The sequence below is a fragment of the Megascapheus bottae genome, chromosome 2 (assembly GCF_031878675.1).
Source record: "Megascapheus bottae isolate mThoBot1 chromosome 2, mThoBot2.hap1, whole genome shotgun sequence".
In the NCBI taxonomy this organism is placed as follows: domain Eukaryota; kingdom Metazoa; phylum Chordata; class Mammalia; order Rodentia; family Geomyidae; genus Megascapheus; species Megascapheus bottae.
The window spans coordinates 79556333-79580191 of NC_143510.1; positions in this window are offsets into that span (position 1 = coordinate 79556333).

Consider the following 23859-nt stretch of genomic DNA (forward strand, 5'->3'; position numbering starts at 1 on the left):
GCAGTTAATAGGAACAGAATCCCGGGGGGGGGGGGGTTCTGACTGAAGTAGTTCCATATCTAATTGAAGGCAAAGAAATCACAGTCAGGTAATTCTGTCATTGGTGACACTATCATTATGAAGAAAAACCAACTCCTTAATTGTTTCAAGTCAGCTGCTCTCTTATTTTATGTCTTAAAAGGTGTCATTTCAAAGAAAAGGTCATCTCTGGGGAGAATTTACCCTTTAAAATCAGGTTGATAATAGCACATCATATGGAGAAAAGGGTCAATAATGAGAATCTAGGAAAATAGCTCTTGTCAGATGTGAAGATAGAAGATCCCTTTGAAAGAGAAAAAAATGTCACATAGAGAATAACATAGACAATACTCTTCTAATAGTCTCAAAAATATGATAAGGGGCTCATCAAGTATCAAGTTCATCAAGTATTCTGTAAGGGTTGAGGAAAAAATTGCAAATGCTAATGAACAAATAGCTTTGATGATGTTGATTAAAGACCAGTAGAGAATAAAAGTGGAATTTTTCTGTTAGACAATTGGACTTTATATCTTCACTGATGGAAGGAAGACCAGAAACACATTGTCCCCAGAAATGGATATGTTTAGAAGAACTGAGTACGCATGGAATGTCTATCCGTTTGAACCAACAGTCCTGGGTGTCTCTAACTGGTGTGACTCCAGAAAGTCATGGGTTGAGATGGATCATCTTGGTTTTCATTGTGCCATCATCCTCACGGATTTCTTTTTCTTATAAGAGATAGCTACAAGTCAGACTAGGACATTAAGCATTGCGCATCCCAGGCTTTCATTTTCATGGTAACTACTCATTAGTGATTTCCATAGATAAGTGTTTTTCATGGGTATTATGCAGCAATATGGAGATGAATCTGAAAAGCTGATTGAATATTAACTGTGTGAGCACCAACTCTGGGGAAAAGAGAAGCAATTCACACTGGGGAACAAAATAGAATAATATAGAGCACATAACAAATACTTTGAGCTTCCATGTATTAGACAATCTGCTGTCAATTTATAGTTCCTGGCTAAGGTTTCAGAAGATTCCTTTGAATATTATACTTATATGATGCAACAACTATGTTCGTTCATAATATATTTGAAGATTTGGCTCATAATATGGTAAATCATTTGCTCAAATTTCAGAAGTGAACAAATGTTTTTGCCTTGCACAATTTAGAAAAATTTTCATGATACAAAAAACCAAACTTTTAAAAAAAAATTCTCATGACAATGAAGATTTGAAATGAAGTCATATGAATGCTATCTTTTCTGTGGTGTCTCTTATTAGCCTTCTAATTTTGTGTGTGTGTGTGGGTCATGGGACTTGAGCTCAGCCTGGGCGTTGTCCCTGAGCTCTTCAGCTCAAGTCTACCACCCTACCCTTGAGCCAAGCCCCACTTCCCGTTTTCTAGAGGTTAATTGGAGATAAGAGTCTGGAACACGTCCTCAGAAAACTAATTTGAAATAAGGAGATAAATGCTTGGAATAAATATTTCATAAATCTGAATGCTTGGAATAAGTGCTCCATATACCTCAATATGATGTAACTACTCACATTTGCTGATTTTCTTTATTGTGTTTCTTGTAGAATACTAGGACAAGGTAATTTTCCAAAACCTTTAAAAGCAGTCATCTTATTCTTTTTTTTTCATTTTTTTATTATTGTAATTAGTAAAAGGGTTACATGATATTTGCCAGATAGAAGATGCATTAATTCACATACATTGATACCCTTTCACATGTCTTGGTACCCGTTTCCCTCCCCCCCACACCCCCCACCCATCTTGGTTTTCCCCCCTTCCCTATCAAATTTCAAATATCCAAATACAAATAAATTCAATATATCAGATAACAAAGTGAGATACTATACCAATATGAGATAACCAAGGGACAGCAAAGGAGATGAGAGACAACATAGTACATTAAGGACAACAATCATTCATTATATGGCTTTTGTTTCACTATCCTGGAGGTCCTTTCAATTAGCTTCACATTATATGTCCTTATGTATCAAGATTTTGCTCTATTGCAAATCTCTTCATCTTATTCTTTCCAACATTTTTATTAGTGAGATGTTTGACAGTTGCCTATTGTCATTCTTAAATGCATGACTAATTTTCTTCTTTTTTTTTTTTCAACTTCTGGGATCTCTCTGTTTGTCCTTAGGAAACTTTAGAAATTATAGAATGAAAATTATGTCTCTTTTCCGTAGGTCCTTTTGGTGGGATTCTTCAAATGTTCATTTATGTATTTATTTATTCTTATTTATTTTGCCAGCCCTGGGGCCTAGGCCTTGTCCCTGAGCTTCTTTTGCTTGAGGCTAGCACACTACCATTTGAGTCACATCTGTTTTTTTCTATGTATTTGGTACTGAGGAATCAAACCCAGTGCTTCATGATTGCTAGCTAGGCAAACATTCTACCACTAAGCCATATTTCTAGCCTCTCAAATGTTCTCTTGAAGATTCATCTTCCTTCGGTGTTGGGCATTTACATTCATATTTCTTCATTTTATGGATCTTAAATTTTGTATTCACATAATTATACTTTGAGCAAAGGCCTGTTATCTAGTAAATCCACTATTTCTTTACATCTCCTTGATGTGCCGCACTACAAACAGAAAATGAAATGATCCCAGCACCCCAGATTCCTTTCTCATATTCTCTTCTAATTACCCCACCAAGGTAACTCCCAGCCTGACACCTAACAGAATGATTCTGTTCCTCTGCTTTTGTCTTTTGAAAAAGAGAGCTAACATATGATTTCCATAATGATGTCTTCTAGTCACATTTTTATACCTCTCTCGAAGTACTCTATCGCTGGACTTTCTACTTGATATCTAATATCTGTTCTCTTACATACTTTTCTACCTTTTTAATTAGCTGCATAGACTGAGATACATTCTAAAGTTATCTGAATATTTCCTTTTTGGGCTATTCTGCCTTTTAATTTGTCTGTTCTTTTGGTTATCTTTTTGTTTCACTTCATTTTGTTTTGTCTTATTCCACTGGTTCGCTGGCTGTTTTTTGCAGTGCTGAGGCCAAATCCTAGAGTCCACAGATGCTAGACAAATACTCTACCACTGAGGTTTGTCTTCCAGTCCTGCTATTATTTTTTCAAACACCCTATATGTTATTGTTATAAATCTAGGATGCTGTCACTGTGTCCCAAATACCGTGACTTACAAAAATACACCTAACTTTACCTGACTCTGAGGTGAAGAGGTGAATGAGCTGCCTGGAGCTCTCAAGCTCTCAAGAACCTGACTTCTCTCCAGTGTGCTAGTGTGTTATCCCTTAGAGTGTTGTTCTCATGACTTTGGTCATGTGGCTGAGTCACAGGCATATCTACTATGGGAGGGAAGAGAACTAATTGGATATGTTGCTGCTGCTTTCATTAAAGAAACAGAGTTTCATCATATGGTCCAACTAGTTAGAAGGAATCTAGAAAATGCATTGTTTCACATTTTTTTTGGCACCAGGAAGAAGCAAGGAATGCCTTGAAAGAGATAACTATCATCCTGTCTTCTCAAATTATTATTGATAAAGTATCTTCTGAAATAACGTATCTTCTCAATAACTAGATTTTTTCTTTTTCACTTTCTTTGTCTACTTGTATTGTACTGTATAATAAGGTTGATGTACAGAGGAGTTACAGTTAGACAAGTACAGTAATGAGTATATTCTCAAACAGTTACCCTCTCCCTCATTTTCTCCAACTTTGCCTTCCCCTGAATCTCTTCTCCACCCCCAAGTTGAAAAGTTCATTTCCAACCTAGTGTCTTGTGAGTTTCATTGTTGTGTTTCTTCACCCATTGTCCTTTGCCTCACCATTTTGTACTTTACCTACTTCTTTATCTTGCTCCTCTTCCTCCACATTTCTTCTTCTTGCCCCTTCCCCCCTTTTCTTTTTATCTTTTTAATCTGTGTCCTGCACGCTCTCTGTTTCCCCTGAGCTCATATATTTTAGGTAATGTTATTTCCTCACTTCACTGTGGGTCTTTCTCTAAACTCATACTGATCGTTCCTTGTCTGCTCAAGAATTAAAAATTAAGAAAAGTGAATATTAACCAGGAGGACAATACCTACTGTTTGAATATAATGGGCCTTTTCTCTATTCAGTGTGCATGCACAGTGTACCAGGGGGTGTAGGGGTCTCTTAAACTTAATAACAATCAGAAAGATGAGGGCTTTTATTCTGAAGCAACAACATCCATATAGTTATTTGTATTTTTTGAATTAACATATATATTAATAATACACAGCAGTTTCATTGTGACAAGCCTATCTATACATACAGTGTACTCTGAAAAAGTATACCTCTCCTACATTTCCATAAAAGCTATGTTCATTTCACTGAGTGGTACAGCCTCCATTACTAAAATGGATGCACCCTATGGATTCCAAATATTCACATGTATCAGGCTTGTCCATGCATAGCACCCTATGTGTTCTAAGAGTGCGAATGCCACTCTGCTAATGACTTCCAAGGGTAAAGATGTTCATAGCCCATTGTACAACAACTTATATTCTGCTCTCTGTGATTCTGTGACCTGACGCTGGTCACCCTTCTCAGGGATACTGGCAAGGTGGGAACAAAGGGAAGAGGGTCACCACAAACCATGTGTTTGACCCTCAAACTCATCCCAGAAATGCTCCACTTAACATTTATCATCACAGAAATCTCATGGTTTTAGACAAGAATCTTAGGACTTCGCTACATAACTCTTGGGAAATATCTCATGTAATAGAATATCCCAAATGGTTAAATACCAGGCTGCCATCTCTTTTGATTGTAGTAGAGAAGATATGTCTTGGGTACCTTAAATCTGTAGTTCATATCTAGCCCCACTTTCTGCTCCTTTTCTTCTCTTGCTCTGTGATTTTTAAGTCAGAAACCATCTCAGTCTTAGGCCAAGTTGTCCAACACACTTTTCTATAGCCCTGCTTCCCTGCCCATGCTATAAGTACAGTCTATAGGCTGCAGGTTTTAGAGCATCTGTCATCTGCCTATGATTCTCATATATATTCTCCCTCTTGTCACAAGTTTAAACTTTACAAATTTTTTTATTAGAATAGTCATGGATATGTTCAGAAAACAATTATCACTCTACCATATTCAGTGGAAGAAAACCCTGAAGCTACATAGAAGAATTAATAGATGTTACACACATGTTTACAAACACTTTATTTTTAAGTTCAAAAATTAGGAATAAAAATATAAATCCTTTATTCTTAATGACAGTTTTAAACTCTGCACATTATCTACTAACTTCACATTGTTAGAACAAAAAGAAAAGAAAATCCTACCCCTCATCTTTCCTTCCTTATACCAATTCTAACTTTTACTTAAGTTTTTCCTGCATTAGGCCACTAACATTTATAACAATCACAACTCAGATATATTTTTCAGATTATTGTATCTCGGATTTATGAGCTCATCCAAAAGTCTAGACTCTAAATTTTTCTCTGTAAGCCTTTGCTGTCATTTCCCAAACCTAAAGTTTCTATTCTTCACATTTTATAGTAAAATAACAAGGCATAAAGAAGCTAACTTCTTGACTGTGGATCAGCCAATGAAGTATGTTTCTGTATATGATCTGGACTGGAAATATCTTTTGGCAAGAAAATAATAGAGTTAGCTCCTTTCATCTTAAGAGAGAAGAACCATGGGTAGCTTATGGCTGAGATAAAAAAAAATCCAATGTACAACTTTCAAACAACAGATTGTGCCCAGCATTGGTGAGCCGTGGGCAGTGACAAATGAAGCCTTCTTAGTCTGGCGTACCTTAACAGAGTTCTGAACTGAACAGAACTGCAGCTGAGTTGCTGAGGCACGGTGCCCAGTTAATCCTTAGTGTTTGTGCCAAGACATTCGACAAAGAGCCCCATTGTCCTGGCACAGTAGGGTTATGGGTACCAGTATGCTAGGAACTGGATGGAGACCACCATCTCATTGAATGAACCGCTTTCTCCCATCCCCTCCTCCAAACGGAAATCAGTGTCTGGCATTTAGCATTCACAAGCAGGCCAGCAGGACTGATCTCAATGTGCACATGCTTACGAGGAAAATGCAATGGATAAGCTCTGCAGACTTCGTTTCCAAACTTCAGAAGGGTTGCAAACACCATTGAGAAAAATCGATTTAGTAAAATGATGGCTGGTCCTGACTGCCCTTTTAATTGCATGCTGAGTTTAGTGAAGATGTGTCTGATTTTCCTCATGCATTAACAGGAGAAGAAGAAATAGAAAGGAAAGGGACAGAAATCAAGAGGCCCTGAAATTTCTTTTTAAAATTTCCATCTCAGCACTACTGTGCTGGCCCTTTCTCTTTATTCCTTGCTAAATGATCTCATTTTCAGTGTTGGAGGTTATTCCCTTGAACCGTTTCAGTTTTCTGTTATTACTTTAATTCTCTGTAAGCTGTTGGCAATTGCTACCAAATTGCTTCATGGATCAATTCTTCCCTCATAGCCCATTAAATTTTGCTTTTTTTTGTCCTAAGTAAGAAGTCACAAACACATTTGGTTACATTTGGTCAGTGGGCCATAAGCCCTTTCCTCCTTTTTAGAGCTTATTATGATAGAGTCACAGTCTTATTTCTGAATATCCTATGGGGATAGCCTTTTTGTATTCAGTACTGCATCTCTTACTATTGTGGAAAAGTTTATTGACTTCATTATTCACTTGAATATGTAACTACAACGAGACGTATAAGCGTAGAACATATGGCTATGTTTGTTCATTCACTATTGTCTTTTTTGTAGGTTATAAAGATGGCCGTGTATTGGTACTCTTTCCTGGATAAAGTCGTGGTTCTGTATCCCAGGGGCTATGTGATACACAGTGACTTCGTGGCTCTTTAAATCTGATCTTGCCCTGCTTTCAAAATGTGCTCTGAATCTGTGACTTGCTTTGACCAACAGCATGTGCCAGACATCAGCAGGCCAGCCCTACGCCTAGACTTCCAGAAGCTACTTTTGTACACCACCACTCACTCCCCTAGAGCACTGATTCCTCTGGTGAGCAAGCCCTGCTACTTAAGCATCTACTTAGAGCAGAATCACTGGCCTCTCACTATCAGTCCTCCAATAAACCCAGCTGACCTGGACTCAGACTCTAGACCTTACCCATCTCAGTACATACTACTGATGATGCCAGAACAGAGCAAATCGTCATGTTTCAAGCTGCTAAATAAATTATTTTGCTACCAATAGGAACTGATAGAATTGCTACTGTCTTGGTTCTGGTGCTCCTTGACATTCCTACCTGTGTAAATGTCATTTTCTAGCTTCTATCCTAGACGAAGAACACTTTCTACATGCCTACTTAAAAAATCTATGAAAATGAAAATAAGTGATGTATGTCTGCAATGCCTAAAAATAATATATGTCTGTGATTAGGAAGTTATGTCTGTGATGGAGTTAGTCCTCTGTTAAAAAGCCATGAATGGATTATGAACAGCTTCTTTTGCTTTCTATATTATGTTCACTGTCCTTCCATTTAAGGCATTGCACAATTTGATTTTGGCCTATCCTTCCAGTCTTCTACCCTTTTCCATTCAAAAAGAGGTGTTTTTTGCTGGAATCTCTGGACTTTGGTGTCATTTTCCCCGCTTCTTTGCTTTGTTTTTTCCCATTTTCTAAACATGAGAATAGTGGAACCAATTTGGGAGCTCAGCATGCTGGGCCCTATTTGGACCCAACAGTCATATTATTCCTCATCCTTTTGCTTAGTCATGAGATGCTATCTGCCTAACACAGAGATCACCTGGGGCCTCACATTAAAAGAAGTGGGTGTGGGGGAAGAGAGGAATTGTCCTTGAACCCAAGTTCTTTCAGAGGTATGCTTCTTGACTAAACTAGCATTGACATGAAAGTTTGCTGGTGCTCTTGCCAGACTCTCCCCATGGCAGAATAGACATGTGATTTGAGAACAGGATGTATAAATTTTTTTTGTCATTCCTGGGCTTGAGCTCAGGGCCTGAGCACTGTCCTTGGACTTTCTCAGGGCTAGAGCTCTACCACTTGAGCCCCAGCACCACTTCTGGATTTTTTTTCTTTGTATGTGGTACCAAGGAATCGAACCCGGGTCTTGGTGCATACTAGACAAGCACTCTACCACTAGGCCAAACTCCTGGCCTGACATATAATTTGAGAGGGAGAGATTTGATTCCATGTTACTCAATGACATAGTCGTCCACAGACGTAGGGTCTGAGCTGTCAACTTTCTTGCCACCAATATGTAGCCCTAAATGTAGGAAATGATGATCTCCACTAAAGTCTATCATTTCTTAAAAGTCTTAAACCAAGGATGATGCAGCAGCTGAGTGCAAGCAGGCTTACAGTTCAGTTTGACACAGTAAATACCTGCAGGCTCTCTGAAGGCCTGCCAGTGTGCCAGACCCAGAGGAAAAATAGACCTGATTTCTATTTTCTAAAATTGCTTCAAGGAGATGACATAAATACACAGCATCCGAGTTAAAAGCAGAGAGAGATCGGAAGCTTGTAGTAAAATTGTTCCTCATCATAGTCTCCTTGCTCTCACTCCACAGGATTTCATTTGCTTCCTCTTTCTTGACTTCACTCTCTTGTTTGCACTTCTGAAAATAGCAGAGGCGTCAGCCAACTCATGTTTCTTCAGCATCTGCTTGCTGAATACTGTACAGCAAGATGAACTAATACTTTGCTATTTGCTAAAAGCTATTGCAGGAGATTCCTGGCTGGATTTTTGCCGTGCCTGGCACATAGCTGCACAATGAATACAACTTGGAAGAACTTGCTAATAGATCAAAGTAGCTAAAAAAAAATAACGTTGCTCCTAAATAACAACTCTCCTAGTGGCTATCTGAAACAACTTGAGTGTACTGAACGCCTTGAGAAGTCTTAGGCATATTCAGAAATGCAAGGAAGTCAAGGGTTTGGATTTCGTTTTAACTTTTTGAGACAAGATCTTATGATGTAGCCCAAGCTATTCTTGAACTCAGACATGATCATGCCTGGAAAGATGATTATTTTGAAGCAATTATCTTTGTCAACAAGAAATAAGAGGAATTCATTCCAATGTTGAATAGACAGCTGCAAGATAGGAATCTTCAAGAAAATCCTCATTGTGTAAGGTTGCGGTGAATTTTGTACAAGGCTGATTTATTTTTTAAATTATCAGAGTGATGTATGATCTCTAGACTGTTCTGGTAGATTTGACATCAATGACTCTATGTTAGCTGTGACAACTTTCATATGTTGTATGCTCTTTATAACATTGGGACACTTCAGTTTGTAGTTTAGCAGAGCTATTTATTAGCTAAGATACTTTGTGAAATGTCCTAACAGTTTAAAGTATCAAAAACTTCATCTGTCAAATGTGGGTACTATTATTACTACTAATAATAGGGAATACTATAAACTTAAGGGTCAACCCCTTATGTAGGACATATTAAGCTCTTACAAAGAATACTGTCATTGTTATAACTGCTATAGGTAATACTTCCAGGCATCATACCAAGTGCTTTATTTTCATTATTTTTCCTTTAATGTTCATAATGTATAGCATATAATAAGCATATTTTCCAGTAAAAAGTCAAGGTTCAGAGAAATAATGAAGCCGGCAACGGTCACAGAAGGCACACTGCCTTGAAAGTCTCAATCCATAGCAAGGCAGAGGGGTGGGACACAGTGGCTCTTCTTATGCACTTATGATAAAAACAGATGGAGTCTACTCCAGAATCAGCAATATCTCTTCTATACAGTTTGGTTGGCCCTTATATCTTTGTCTGGCCCTGTATTGCAGTGGGATAATTTTATTCAGGGCTCATTTCTTTCTGAAATCTCCCTGTAGACATCTAATATAATTTGCCCTTTAGTAGAATATAAACACTATCATTTCATTTGTTAATGAAACCTTCCCTTCTCTCAGCTCCATTCATCACACATATAGCTGTGGTATATCACCTGTGTTCAAATTTAGGTCTTCGGTCCCACTATATCTCCTGGAAAGGAGAGTGCACAGACACACCAAAATCCCTGCTCTGATCACACACACCCTCCTAGAAGCACAGATGCTACCCTACTGTGACAAGGCTGACTTTGGATGGAAGAATGATCAGGGATTCATAAGCAATCGTATTTCCTTTAACACTGCACATGGCATGTAATCAATCCTGGTCTTAGCCACCTTGTCCTTTATAGCAACCGCTTTTGGTAAGAGAAATTCCAGACAGATTCAGCCCCAAATAGATCTCTTGATAACTATTATGCAGTAGGTTCCAATGGGAAGCTCTCCCTTTGTTCACAGATGTACTGTGTGCAGCACAACTCTAGCACCAATGCTGTGCCTGGCCTTTGGTTCCCATCTTGATAATTCCATGAGGCAATTGTTAAGACAGGAGGATACTGAAGACCAGAAACGTCAATTGATTTCCTCACAATTACTGAGCAGGTAAGGATTTGAACTCTTAAGTTATCTGACTTAACAACTGCTGCTTTTTATCCTTAAACTGGTCTTTGTTAAGCAATAGCCTTTTATACAGTCCCTTAAATTAAAAAAATGGGCAGAGAATGTAGATTATACCAAATACTAATTTTACTGATGCAGCACATGTCTGCCAGGTATACCCTCACTCAGCCTGAGCTCTCAGGAAACCCAGAAAAGTTTAAGTTCTGAATCACATCCCTAACTCACTTGTCTGCCCCTATCTTCCTACCTTTCCCAAAGAAATCCCTGGAATCATCACTCTTCTCTAAGACATGCAAATTAAATTCTCAATTTTGGTTGACCTAAATTTCCTGCAATCTAGTGATGATGAATATGCCTTGCAATAAATAAACTGATTTGTGGGTCTCCCAGAAAGCAAGCTGAAGTCAAATCTAATAACCAGTATAGAATTTCAACTTAGATTATCCATGAGGATAGTATCCATGACAAATGCTTAGTCCCACCTGAGGTAACAACACATGCAAAGGGGCTTTGAAATGTATAGAATATTCTATAAATGCCAAGTGTGATTATTCTCATCAATGCCACACTTGCTCTCCCAGCAGATATAAGCTTGAGGGAACACAGAAGTTATGTAGCCTGAGCCATGTGTAACTGGAAATGTCAACCCCATGTCAGTGAGGTACAGTCAAGTCAGGGCAAGAATTCTCATCCAACAGTCAGCCAACCTGGGTCACAGCATGGCCCTATCATTAACAATCTCAAAAAATTGGGCAAATCACTGGCTCTCTCTGATCTCTAGTGGGTCAGTAGTTCCAGCATAAGAACAACATAGACACACTACTGTTATAACTAATATTCATTGAAGTATGCTTAGCCCAAGGCCCTATGTGTTTTCAAGACTACTTTACCGAGATCCTGCAACTGCCCTCTACAGTATTATCATGCCCATTTTACAGATGGATAAGTAAGGCCAGAGATGCTAAATAGTTGTGATCTACTCCAAAATTGCTTTCACTATTCATTGCAAAAATCACAAGATGATGTGGCAGCTATTTGCGTCCTGTTTCTCTTTCAGTTGCAGGAGGGTATGTTATTGTTAGATTTAGAATCCCTCAAAAAGGAAGAATCTTGTTAGAGTCCCAGAGATAACAGACTTCTACTGAGTGAGGCTGAAACATGATTGATTAGAAAGGTCTAATATATGAGCTGTGCTTGACTTCTCATTAGAAAACACTTTTCAGACTAAGGGCATCGCTACCAGAAACACCTTTGGGGAAAACAGAATAGTGTCACTTACTTCTCTGTATTGTAGCTATTGATTGAATCTTCTCTCTCTTCCAGGTTGTAAAATTTTTTAAACAAAAATACTAGATCACATCTCTATCCTCAGAACCAATCACACTGTTTGGCACATACTAGACAAATGTCTAGTAGCAGAACAAATGGATATATATTTACAGAATGAATGAATATTTAAATAAATAAACATCTGGTATTTTTCTGTTACATTTTTTTTTTGTTCCTGCCTGGAAGTGTTAAATAAATCCCTGGTAGTACTAAAATGACTGATTTCTTCCTTTGTTACTTACAGTGTAAGAAACCTAAATCATAAGCTCAAGTATTGAATTAAGCAAATGACTCGTTTCTCAGCTGTTCTAGGTCTCTGTCTAACTACTGATAAAACAGTAGTGATCATTGTAAACCCATAGGTACACAGAATCCATTTTCCTGCTGAGGCTAATGCTTCTTTATTTCTTCCAGCCCTAGAAACAAACATAAAGTTCAGGTATGAACAAGTGCACTCCCTCACTTGGCCAGAGAAATAACACATCACCCACACTATTCCCCTTAATTGCAGGAGTTACATTCAACCAATAAGGACAAAGCTTTTTCCCATTAGGGACTCTAGGCTAGCTCAGTGTAAGTTTATAGCTGCCGGTGTCCATCTTGCTACTACAAGAAAATAGCCTGCCTGAGAGTGAAGCCAAATTATGAAGGGCCGTGCCATGAGTTGGAGAGAGAGAAAAAGAGATAGAGAGAGAGATAGAAACAAGAAATAGAGAGATGGAGACAGAGACAGATAGAAGGAGGTGAAGGGGAGAGAGACAGAGACAGAGATGGAGATAGACAAAGGGGGAAAGGGAGAGAGAGAATGGGAGAGAGGAACAATCACACACACACACACACACACACACACACACACACACACACACAATCTTAAGTATTCTTGGAATCAAGTATACTTTTGGGCTCCAGTAAACCTAACTAACCTCTTGTCTGAACGGTTGTATGTGTATATGTGATCAGACCATCAGCTTGATTGGTGAATGGCCCATAAAAACCATCGTGTTTGCTGGGCTAAATAGTTCTACCCTAACTTGCTCCCCCTACAGGATATAGCCACCCAGGCTAATGATTATATATAATCTATAAACCTTTTTGCTTTCTCAATGTGAAAGCATGCCAGTAATAACTGGGTCCTAAGGTTATTATTTAAACCTATCTTAGTGAAAAATAAGAAAATAATTGGTGGTAGTTTTCAGATAAAGATATAGAGATTTTGCCTAATAATTAGGATTCTTTAGAAGGCTGTAAAGCTGGGTTCAATCCCATTTTGACTACTCAGAAGCCACATAATTATAGGCAAATCATTTTATCTCCATGAAACTCAACTCTCTTGATTGTAAAATGAGGATTAAAAATGTCTACATCAAGAGGCTGTTGCAGGAATTTAGATAAATACATAAATTGGATAGAGTTTGGGTATACATAATAAATGTTTCATAAATGGTACTTTTTGCATTTTGCTTTTATCAAGCCTAAAATACACAGAGAGATGCTCCTCAACTTAAAGTGATTGGTGTTACATCCCAGTAAAGCCATCATAAGTTGGAAATAGCATAAGTTGAAATTGTATTTATTATGCTTAACCAATCAAATGTCAATCCACACAGTATACATAGAGTCAAGTGTTTTCCTTCATGATCTCAGGACTGACGTGAGCCAGCCCCCAGCACCACAGGCAGCATGTATCACAGGACTAGCAGAAGACCCAAACAACAATGCACGTTGCTGAATACACATTGCTTTTACAGCATCAAAAAGTTTAAAAGTGAAGTTAAGCCATGATATGTCAAAGACTTACTTTCCCTAACCCCTTCAAAGCCATTGAATCTGTCCCACCCCCCTCCTCTACACACACACACACACACACACACACACACATACACACACACACACATACAGTCAGAGCATTTGGTTACAAAAAACCCATAATAAATGACTCCTAAAACTTCTGAAGATTTGGCATATATTGTTATATGATGTTGACTTCAGAAAGAGAGCAAAGAGAAAGAAACATTCTAATGTTTTCATTTTTGATTGAGAACACTTGGGCAGAACAATAAAGATTTTACAATTTATAAAAAGTATGAATACAAAGAAATATGGAAAACCATTTTATATTTCATTAAAAAGGATTAAAAAATGTAGATAGGATTTTTATATGAAACCAACTATACCAAATATCACCAGTAAACAAATATGCAGAAGGCTTTATTACTATAATTTATTTACACATATGCAATACAGCACTATGGGGATTTTTTTTTTGAAGGAAGACAAACAATATAGGAAGAGATTTTAAAAAGTCTCTGGTGTAATGTTTTGGAATAAAAAAAATCATAAAAGAAAAAAACCAGATTGAAAAGGAAAAAGAATGTGGTAAAGAACAACCACAAAGGAACAAAGAACGCAACAACATGATGAGAAAATATAGAACATCAAGATCCTTAGAGGAAATAAAATAATGATTGACAGAGAGGATACACTATAAATTCAAGACTAAGACTACTGAAAACCTTGAACTTGCTTTGGAGGAAATGTTTCTTGACCTACAAAAGAGGTTAAATGGAATAAAAAACTAGGAATCTGTATTTGAACAGTGGCAAGGGAGTAATCAAAGAAAAGCTCACCTAAGAAAGAACACTCAGCCCACAGGCACCATATAGAGGACTCAGTGGATGATGATAGAGAAAACCCCAAAAAGCAAGAGAGACAATAAGATGGGAAAAAGAGGGGAGGAGTAGAAGATTTAACAGGCAGGGAGTGGTCTAAGGAGAGAAGAAAGCATCTTTGAATTAGTCTAACATTTCCCAAGGATTCTTTTCAGCAGGACACAAAACCAACAGGGTGGAGCAGATAATCTGCAGAAAAGTCAGCTAGGTTTTGCTGGTTGTGAGAGTTTCTTCAAGCAGGACTATTCTGGGGTCTTTTTCTCTGTTGTTGAAAAAAATAACTCTGTTGAAGAGTATAAGAATAAGGAATGTAGCTTGTCACCAAAATCACTTTCCAGGGACTAGTGTCTTTGTGTGAGACAAAGAGAGAGACAGACAGACAGAAACAGAGACGGAAAGACACCAAGAAGGATAGAGGAGATAGAGAGAGAGATAGGGCCAACAGTTACAGGGAGAGAAAAGTGAGAAATAGGGAGACAGCTTCAAGGAGAGACAGAAAGAGACAGAGAAAAGTAAAGAGATAAGAGAGCAATAACCCTTTTATCAAGGGTCTTCTCACTTCTTGTGATGATCGGAATCTTCACCTTCCTTACATTTGGCCTCTAACCATAGCACTATCATGGAATTACTTCTCCAACCTTCAGGTATGTTAGGACTCAGATTTCAACTGTGCCATGAGAACCAGATTTGAAATCCGGCCTACATGCTTAAGACACCTCCTGCTGCCTACACAGCCATTCCTACACACCATGCACACTGCCCTTCCTTTGCCAGTGTATTCCTATGTGTACTCTTCTAGATTCCAGCATTTACTCTTGGAAGCCCCTTATTTATGAACCAACATTAACTAATATGTCTAAATGAAGGCCTGTGGTCTCCCTCTACCAACCAAAGTCTTCCTTCCAGCATTCAGAGTAACACTTTTCCCCAAGTAACTGATTGCCTTGGGGAAACCAGCCCTGAAAAAAGAGCAAAAGATTCTGTGATTTCAGAGAGGAAGACTTTGCGATTTTAATTGTTTCCTTTCTGAAATAAGGCTGGATTCTAACTCCATTGCCTTTAGCCCTCTCCATCGTCTCTTTAAATGTCACAGCTGCCTGGATCACTCATTAGAGTTTGTGTAGGTCAAGATGTTTTCTGAGCTCAGCTGAGGAAGGATGAAATCTGGGACACGAAGGATTCATCATCTTTATAGATATTGAGTGTGTTCGATGGTAGGGGAAAATGGCTTTAGTGAAAAATCCATGAAATCTCTTAAATCCAGGACTTTAGTCCCAAGAAATATTTTGAATGTCATGCAAAGGCTCCTTCAGTAGTTCCTTTACAGAAGAGAGACGACTAACTGGTTAGTAAAACAGAAAATCATTTGTTAATGCTTGTGTGGCTGCTATGATTGGGATGATTATTTTTCCTCTTGGGCTTACATGTCCATCAGGCATACACATCCTGTGCTGTAGATGTTGATAGGAGATCATTCTAGATTATTGGATGGGAGTCTGAGAGGCAATCCTACTGCCTAGCCACCAGATGTACATTCCTAAAATAGAGTAAGTGGCATGCCAATCACGTGTGGGAAAGTTATCCTTGAATCCTTTGCTACACCTCCTTAAAATTTGTAATTGGTGTGTTGTGTTTAAATCATAGTCTAAGTTTTGTTTGCTCAGTTAACTCTCTTAGGATATCTATTTTGAACAGAAATAGCAAGAATAGGAGGCGAGTGTTTTGCCTAGAGAATTAATCTAAGAACCCAAACAGAATCCTTTCCAGAGGCAAGAAAATTGACAGAAAATGATGGGTGAGACACAGCTCGCTGTCAGAGTAATCATCTTTAGTTGTAGAAAGGGGGGTGGGAGGGGGTGAGAAGGAGCACCATTAAATGAAACAGGTATCATGGAGACTGCCTTTCTGGGAGCACATTTTGATGGAAATGCCTCATCAACCGCCAAATCTCTCAGCAGCTTTGCAAGGATCATTCTGCAAATGGCCATTGAGGTCTGGATTTCATCGGTTCCCATTTGCACCTCACAGCTTTTAAGGGCCATTAGAACCTAAACACTGCCCCATCAAAGCTCAACCTAAAAGGGTGTTATTGCTCGTTGGAATCTCTGCCTTTGACAGTTCTTAATAGGTAAATACTTTTGCTTATGAAAGAAAATGATGATCTGGAAAGGTTGATACTCTAAAACACTCACTGTATCCCCGAGCTGTTGAAAATTTGACATTGACTTCCCTAACCGTCTTATGATAACATCATTGTCCTGCGCTGTGAGCTTGAATAACGGAGACCTTGTCTTTTGAAAAATTTTGCATAATGTGAGACATTAAAATTAAGGCTGGTGTTTACTGTTCAGTTCTTACACATTCACAGCGAGATATTATTTCCCTTGGAAATGCTTTCTGTCCCTGCCAGTTATTGAATGCAATCAGATAGCTTTGCGTGGGCTGGCATACCAATTAGAGGCCTTGTCTGGGTTACGTGTGATGTATTTCCTGAGAAACGCAATGGTTTTGTCTGCAGATAAACACATACAGAGAGGAGAAAACCCAATTCCCATAAAAACCTTGAAACTATTTCTGTTCTTAAAATTACACCCATACATATACTCAAGGTGGTAGGCAAAAGAGCTATAAAGCATGGCAAATAAAACAAGATTAATGAGGGAAAGAATCTGACAAAAATATTTAATTAGAATGCAATGGCCTGGCCCTATTATCTTGTGTTATTCTACATCTTGTCATTAACCAAATCTGTAGCTAAACTGTGGACATTTGTCTTCATTAAGTAGTAAAACAGTGTAATGAGCAGGTTCCAAACAACGAATGAATGCTCTGAAATAAATACAAGCCCAGAGATGGAAACATTTCCATTCTCATTCAATGGTCTTGGTAGATTGAGCTCACACTTGCTTTGCAAAGTGAAATAAAGGGAACATTTCAATGTTTAAAGCTGGGTGCAGACACAAGATTGAGGTGTGTTATAGGGTGACAAGCTTGTACTCTGCCATAAACTTACCAAAGACAGCTTTGGATTCATTTCTTCCTCTGTCAGACATGATGAATCTCTCCCTCGCCAAAGGTTCCATCTCATGCTAATATTCTGTGTTTAAGACAATGATACGAACTGTTAATTTCTGTGTGAGGTCTAGTTTAACTAATATGTAGGAATCTGTTTTTCACCTATTCATTTGTCTATTCAACAAAAAGTGATTGAATGTCAAGGGAAGACCAGACACAAATGGTAATGATTCGAAGATTTAAAAAAAGGAGGGGGGGGGGTGTTAAACTAGTTCTGTAGTTCCTAATTCCTACCACACTGAGGAAACATTTTAAATGGTGACGCCTGAGCCCAGACTCCAGAGATTATAAATAAATTGATTTTACTAGGGCTGTGTAGTAGCCTATTTTTCTGTTCTTGTAAATAAATAGCAAGGCTGAATAATATATTTTAAAAAGGTTTATTTAGCTCATAATTTGGGAGGTTCAAGGGCATGAATTGGCAGTCTAGATCTCATGGCAGATGATATCTGGCAAGAACATGTAAGAAAAGGAAAAATCATGTGGTAAGACAGGAAGCCAGAGACTAGAGGAGGCCAGTGTTGTTCTTTTGTACTCGCTCTTTCTGGAAAACGTACCAGGGTCTTCTAAGAGCTGTATCTATTCTCCTTAGTGACCTAACCAATTCACTTGGCCCTACCTCTTAGGAATCATATCACCTAACATTGCCCCACTGGGGAGGAAGCATTCAACACATAGGCTCTTGGGAAACAAATCACATCAAAAAGCATAGCAGGGCTAGGTAACAATGGCACACAGTTCCCAGCCACTTGAATCATGAATGTTACAGGATTGTGGTCTAAGGCTGGTCCAGGCAAAAGCAGTAGACAGTATCTCAAAAATATATTAATGATAAAGCAAGCAAGAGAGAGAGGGAGGGAGGACAAGCAAGAGTGAGAGGGAGGGAGGGAGGGAGGGAGGGAGGGAGGGAGGGAGGGAGGGAGGGAGGGAGGGGAAAGAAAGAAACAAGCAAAGGAAAGAAAAAGAAAGAAAGAAAGAAAGAAAGAAAGAAAGAAAGAAAGAAAGAAAGAAAGAAGTAAAGAAAGAAGGAAGAAAGAAAGAGGGAGGGAGGGAGGGATGGAGGGAGGAAGGGAAGGAAGGAAGGAAGAAAGAGAGGACTGGAGCATGGCACAAGTGATAGTTTGTCTAACAAGCATGGGGCCTTGAGTTCAATCTCCAATACTGCCAAAAGAGCTGGGGGTGAGGGGAGACACACTTTGAAATACAACCTGGCTTGTAAACGCCCAGACTAGAAAAAGGTACAAAATTGCAATATACTACTGTGATGTTAAAAAGTGGATTCTCTTAAAGAAACACCTTCCTCTCAATGAGATAAGCAACAGTACTTACACAGGTGAATGAGGTGAATGCATGCACATGGGCATGCCTGCATACATGCACACACACACACACACACAACACACACAACACACACACACACACAAAACACATGCACACACACACACACACACACACACACACACACACACACACACACACACCTCTCTTCAATTGGATGTACCCCTAAGACCAATTTGAGAGGATGAACAACAGCTGTGCAAGTAGAAATTTCAAAAAGGAATTCAGGGAGAGACAAAGCAGCCTTCTCTGGTATAAACACATAAGACAGAACAGAAAAGTCCAGAATCTCAGTAAGTTCTCAATAAACAGAGAAAGGCTTCTAAGATACAAGTTAAGGAAGGATAAAGAAGTTTAGCAGTAATAACTAATTATTTTCCAATATTTCTGAGATTTCCGTGGGGGAGAATAATGACCACGACCATCCAACCAGAAATCCCATTTGACAGTTCCCTATCTCCTAGCCACATTCTAGCTAATAATGTTGTGAATAGAAATAATGGGAACAACTTGTAGGTCTCTTCCTCAAGGGAAAAGCCATGACCCCACTCCTCTTTCTCCTTTCTGATAAGAATAAAAATGGTGTTGAGACTCCACTCAACCCTACTGATGGACAGAATCCAAGAAGATAAAATCCAAAAAAAATCTCTTCTCAGAATACTTGGGTCACCTACTAGTTTGGGCCTATCCTCCACAAAAGAAGTAAGCTTTTATCTTGCTTGAGCAACCATTTGTCACAGCAGTACAAGTTGTTCTATAATTAATATACCACTAAACCATTACTTTCTTGGGAAGGAAAAAAACCACTATTTTTGGAGGGTTGACGTTAATGAATATCTGATTTTGTAAGGTCTGTTAGAGAAAGTACAGCATCATGAGATTTTTACAATATCCTAGTCAGGAAAGACATTCTTTATGGTAATTGTTCATGCTCTCAAATACTGGTCTAATGCTTGCCATTGGCTAGTCTTTCTAAATTCCTGGACATCACAGGTAAATATTCTTAATTACAATAACAAAATCCACCTTTGGAGCCCTAATGCCCAGCCGTACTTTCCCAAATCAGTGAAAGTGGCAAAAAGGAGTTGGAAATGGCCTTTTGTTTAATATACTGGGATATGATTTCAGTGTGCAATTCCCAGCCTCCAGGGTAGTACAAGCTCTTAGACATTTTATGGGGTTTTGATTGAGAATATTTGCAGGAGCAATTTCTAAAGGGAACATTTTTAGGTGATATGCCTCAGGAGGCTACTGAGGGAGCTGCAATCTCAGGTCCCAAGGGGAAGGAAATCACCAGTGGAAACACGAGTATTACTGGGGAAATAGATCTTTTTGACAGGACATAAATCAGGAGGTCTGACCAGATATGGCAATAAAAATGTCCTTGATTGTCCTAGGAGATCAGAGGTGTTAGCCCTACTAATATCAGCAGGATAAAAAAGCAAAGAAAACTGGCTTGCCTGTCAGAGACCCACTTCCTGCTTGGCTCTCTCACTGAGAGAGCTGTCTGTAAACCCAGACAATTGGTATAGTCAATCAAGTCTGTCGTTGAACTTATCGAATAGATGGTGATTTCTGCAGAGGGCTCTTGGTTAGTCTTTCTGCTAGGACTAGGTCTCTGTCTAGCCCTCCCTTCCTGGGGTCCCCCTGTCTCCCTTGCTGTTTCTTGGTTCATACTCCCCATTATCCTCTTTCATTTGGTCTGCTGTTAGCAGTCAGCTCCTCACTGTCTTTCCATCCTCCTTTGGTCCTCTCCACTCTGATCTCATATCTGATTGTGCTTCTCTCTTGCTTTGGCCCCACCTTTCTTTCTTTCTTTCTTTCTTTCTTTCTTTCTTTCTTTCTTTCTTTCTTTCTTCCTTTCTTCCTTTCTTTTTACTTTGTCTACAAGGTCCTAATTACCCCATGTCTGCCAGCCTCAGCAGCTTCTCTGCTTTTCACTCCTCTTCCTCATCTCCTGTCTGGGCACATGCATAGACTCCCATTTCCATTACAGGTAGACTGTAGAACTTTCGTTGGTGATCTTTGTGTGGTAGAGATTCTAGGCATCTCTAAACCTGGACTTCCTGTGCTTCCTCCATTTCCCCAACTCTGGGGAGCAGCAGTTCTAACATGCTGGTGAGAGGCCAATGAATCTAATTTGCATGTTAATAGCTGGGTTTGCACCCTCCCAGGTGTTCTGTTCCAAGGGTCAGATCTCAGATTGACTATGGATGGTTCCTATGGCAGTAGACGATATTTTCCCATGCTTTAAGATTCTAAGAAGCATTAACAATTCTCCTCTTAATACACAACACACACACACACACACACACACACACACATACGTGAATGCATGCCCATCTTTCCTTTTAAGAATCAAAAAACTATTTTCAACACTTGGGGGAATAATAGGAAATTAGAGAATGTGAAATGGAGTAAGTAAAGAGGAAAAGGAAGAGAAGGAGGAAGAGAAAGAAACAGGAAGATCAATAGGAAGAGAAAGTGAAAGGAAAGAAAGATGGAGAAGGAATTCAATGGCCCTGAGTAGGAGTAGAAGAGGAGAACAGGTCAGACTGAAATTTCACATAGGTCAGTCAGCTTTTTCATGTGTTCTGTAGCTAGGGTGGACTGTTTTTTGTTTTTGTTTGTGTGTGTGTGAGTGTGTGTGTGATCTGTACATCAGTGACTACCAGAAGTTCTAACACTTTAATTTCCTTTATGAAAAACTTCCAAGATGGTCAGATGCTTAGCCCTTGTTCTCTTTCTCTGAATCTCTTGAGGAATGAGGGAGAAAGGTATTAAAATGCAAAAAACAACACACTAAGCATAAGAAAAAATGTCTTTCGGACTGACCTAAGTGGCCTGGCTTACTTGGTTTACTCAGCATGGGAGCAAAAGCACCCACTTACTCAGGCTACTTTGCGTCCCATTGAGATGTCAGTATTAAGCCAGCGAGATGTGATCATCTCATACTCTGACTCATCTCTTCTGAGCATCCAATGTGGAAGGATTATTTGCTTCATGTCTCTCAGGGCAGCTAAGATTTACCATTACCCAATGAACAGTAAAAGATCATCACACGTCCTAAAGCACTGCACAGTGTAAGCAGGCCCTGTTTGTTCTTGCTAGTGCCACATTAGTTACCATTATAATGCTGGTAATGATTATTTATGCAGACTTGCAACTTAATACTTCCCTTTTAAAATGTTAATGATCCTTAGTTTAATAACTGCAAATACCCAGGCTCTCAGGCAAAACTGCATTCCTTCTAGGGTGTGATGAAAGAGAAGGAATAAAGAGAAGAAAGGAAACCAATGCTAGAGGAAAAACTAGAAAATGGAGGCTGAGCAGCTTGGGTCTTGGTCTTTGCTATATGTAGTTTCTGGCTCTCAAGACGATAGGAGAAATTATAGAGCTGCTTTGCTACAGCAAAGTGATGGTGAAATTACAAGAGAGAGACAATGTGATACGATGATTGCCACTAGCTGGTGAATTGTTGTCCCTACTTCAAAACACAGCTCAAGCATCACTTATTTTACAAAGACTTGATTTTGTACTAGTATTACTCACAAATCCCCATGTTCACATCTGCCAAGACAGCTGTGAATATTGTGAATTTGCCTACTTATCTATCTACCCATCCAGCCAGCCATTCACTTATCTACCCATCCACCCATCTATCCCACACCACCCCTTTCTCCTTCCCTGACTCCTTGCCTGCCTCCCTCCCTTCTTCTCTCCCTCCTTCCCTAAAGATCTACTGAATGAGCTCCATGGACCAGACACTCCCCTAGATGCTAAAGGTCTAGCAGCTGGCTCACCCAGTTACTTCCTGTGCTGAACTACTAGTTCTGTGGTTGTTAATTTATTCATGTCTTTATTCTTGGTGTCAGGGTTTTTAGTCCTCGGTACCTCAAGACCCTCAGGAGGGATAGAGAGAACATGCCCCAACTAGGATGAGCCGAGAAAGGAGAGGGCCGACTGACCACTCGCACCCGGCCCTCCCTTGCCAAAGGACAATCAGAAGCATCAGAGACCCCGTCCAGGCCAAACTCGTTTATTGAGGAAGTACATTCGGCTAATATGGGATGCAGGAGCCCATCAGCACAAAGGTGGGCAGGGCGGGGGAGGTCCGCGTGTTTACTCTCACTATAGGTCTCAGCAGAGAGTGATAAGGCAATAACACATTCGAACCCAATGGTAATCAAGTCTCAGCAAAAAGTGATTCACAATACCGATGATATAGCTCCAAGTTAGGCATGGTGTTCATACATGACAGCTCATTTCTTTGTGTGATTATCTTACTCAGTGATGCAGACTCATGGGCCAGCCTGACCCAGTTGGCTCCCAACACTTGGGGCTTAGGCTAGGGCCTGGTATGTACTAGACATTCAGGAGACAGTATTATATGATGAATAAGAAAATGACAATTCCTGCACAAAGTCTCTCCTGCTTTAAACTTGATTTTCTTCATCCCTTACAGTAGTATCCATTCATGATCACTATAAAGGTAAAAAGAAAGGGCTTGGCAAGGTACCTGGATCTAGTCAAGTTCTATATAGAGTATAATTATAATGAATGAATTACTTAGGCTTACACAACCAGATATAGGAACCTAGCCTGTCACAAGGTGTTTGTCCTTCTGTCTCTTCTTTTCTGCTGTCCCTCCCTACTCACCCCTACCACCAAAATCCCTAAACCCATATACATATGAAGCAGTGTTTTCTGGGGGCCTTTTGTCCAGGAACTTAGCTAGGACATAGAACTTGCTGAAATCTCTGATTTGTCAGGTGTCACCTGTCCAGTTCTAAGCAACTTTGTCCTCATTTTCTTCCCCCATCAAGATGCTGCCAAGTCCCACAGGACAAAACTCATATCTGAGCACAAAACACTTCACTTTAGAAGCAATACTAAAACTGTCTGGCCACGAACAATGCCCTTTTCTCCAGGATTAATGTTCCTTTTCATAAGTGCTGATCAAATTAAGACTACAATG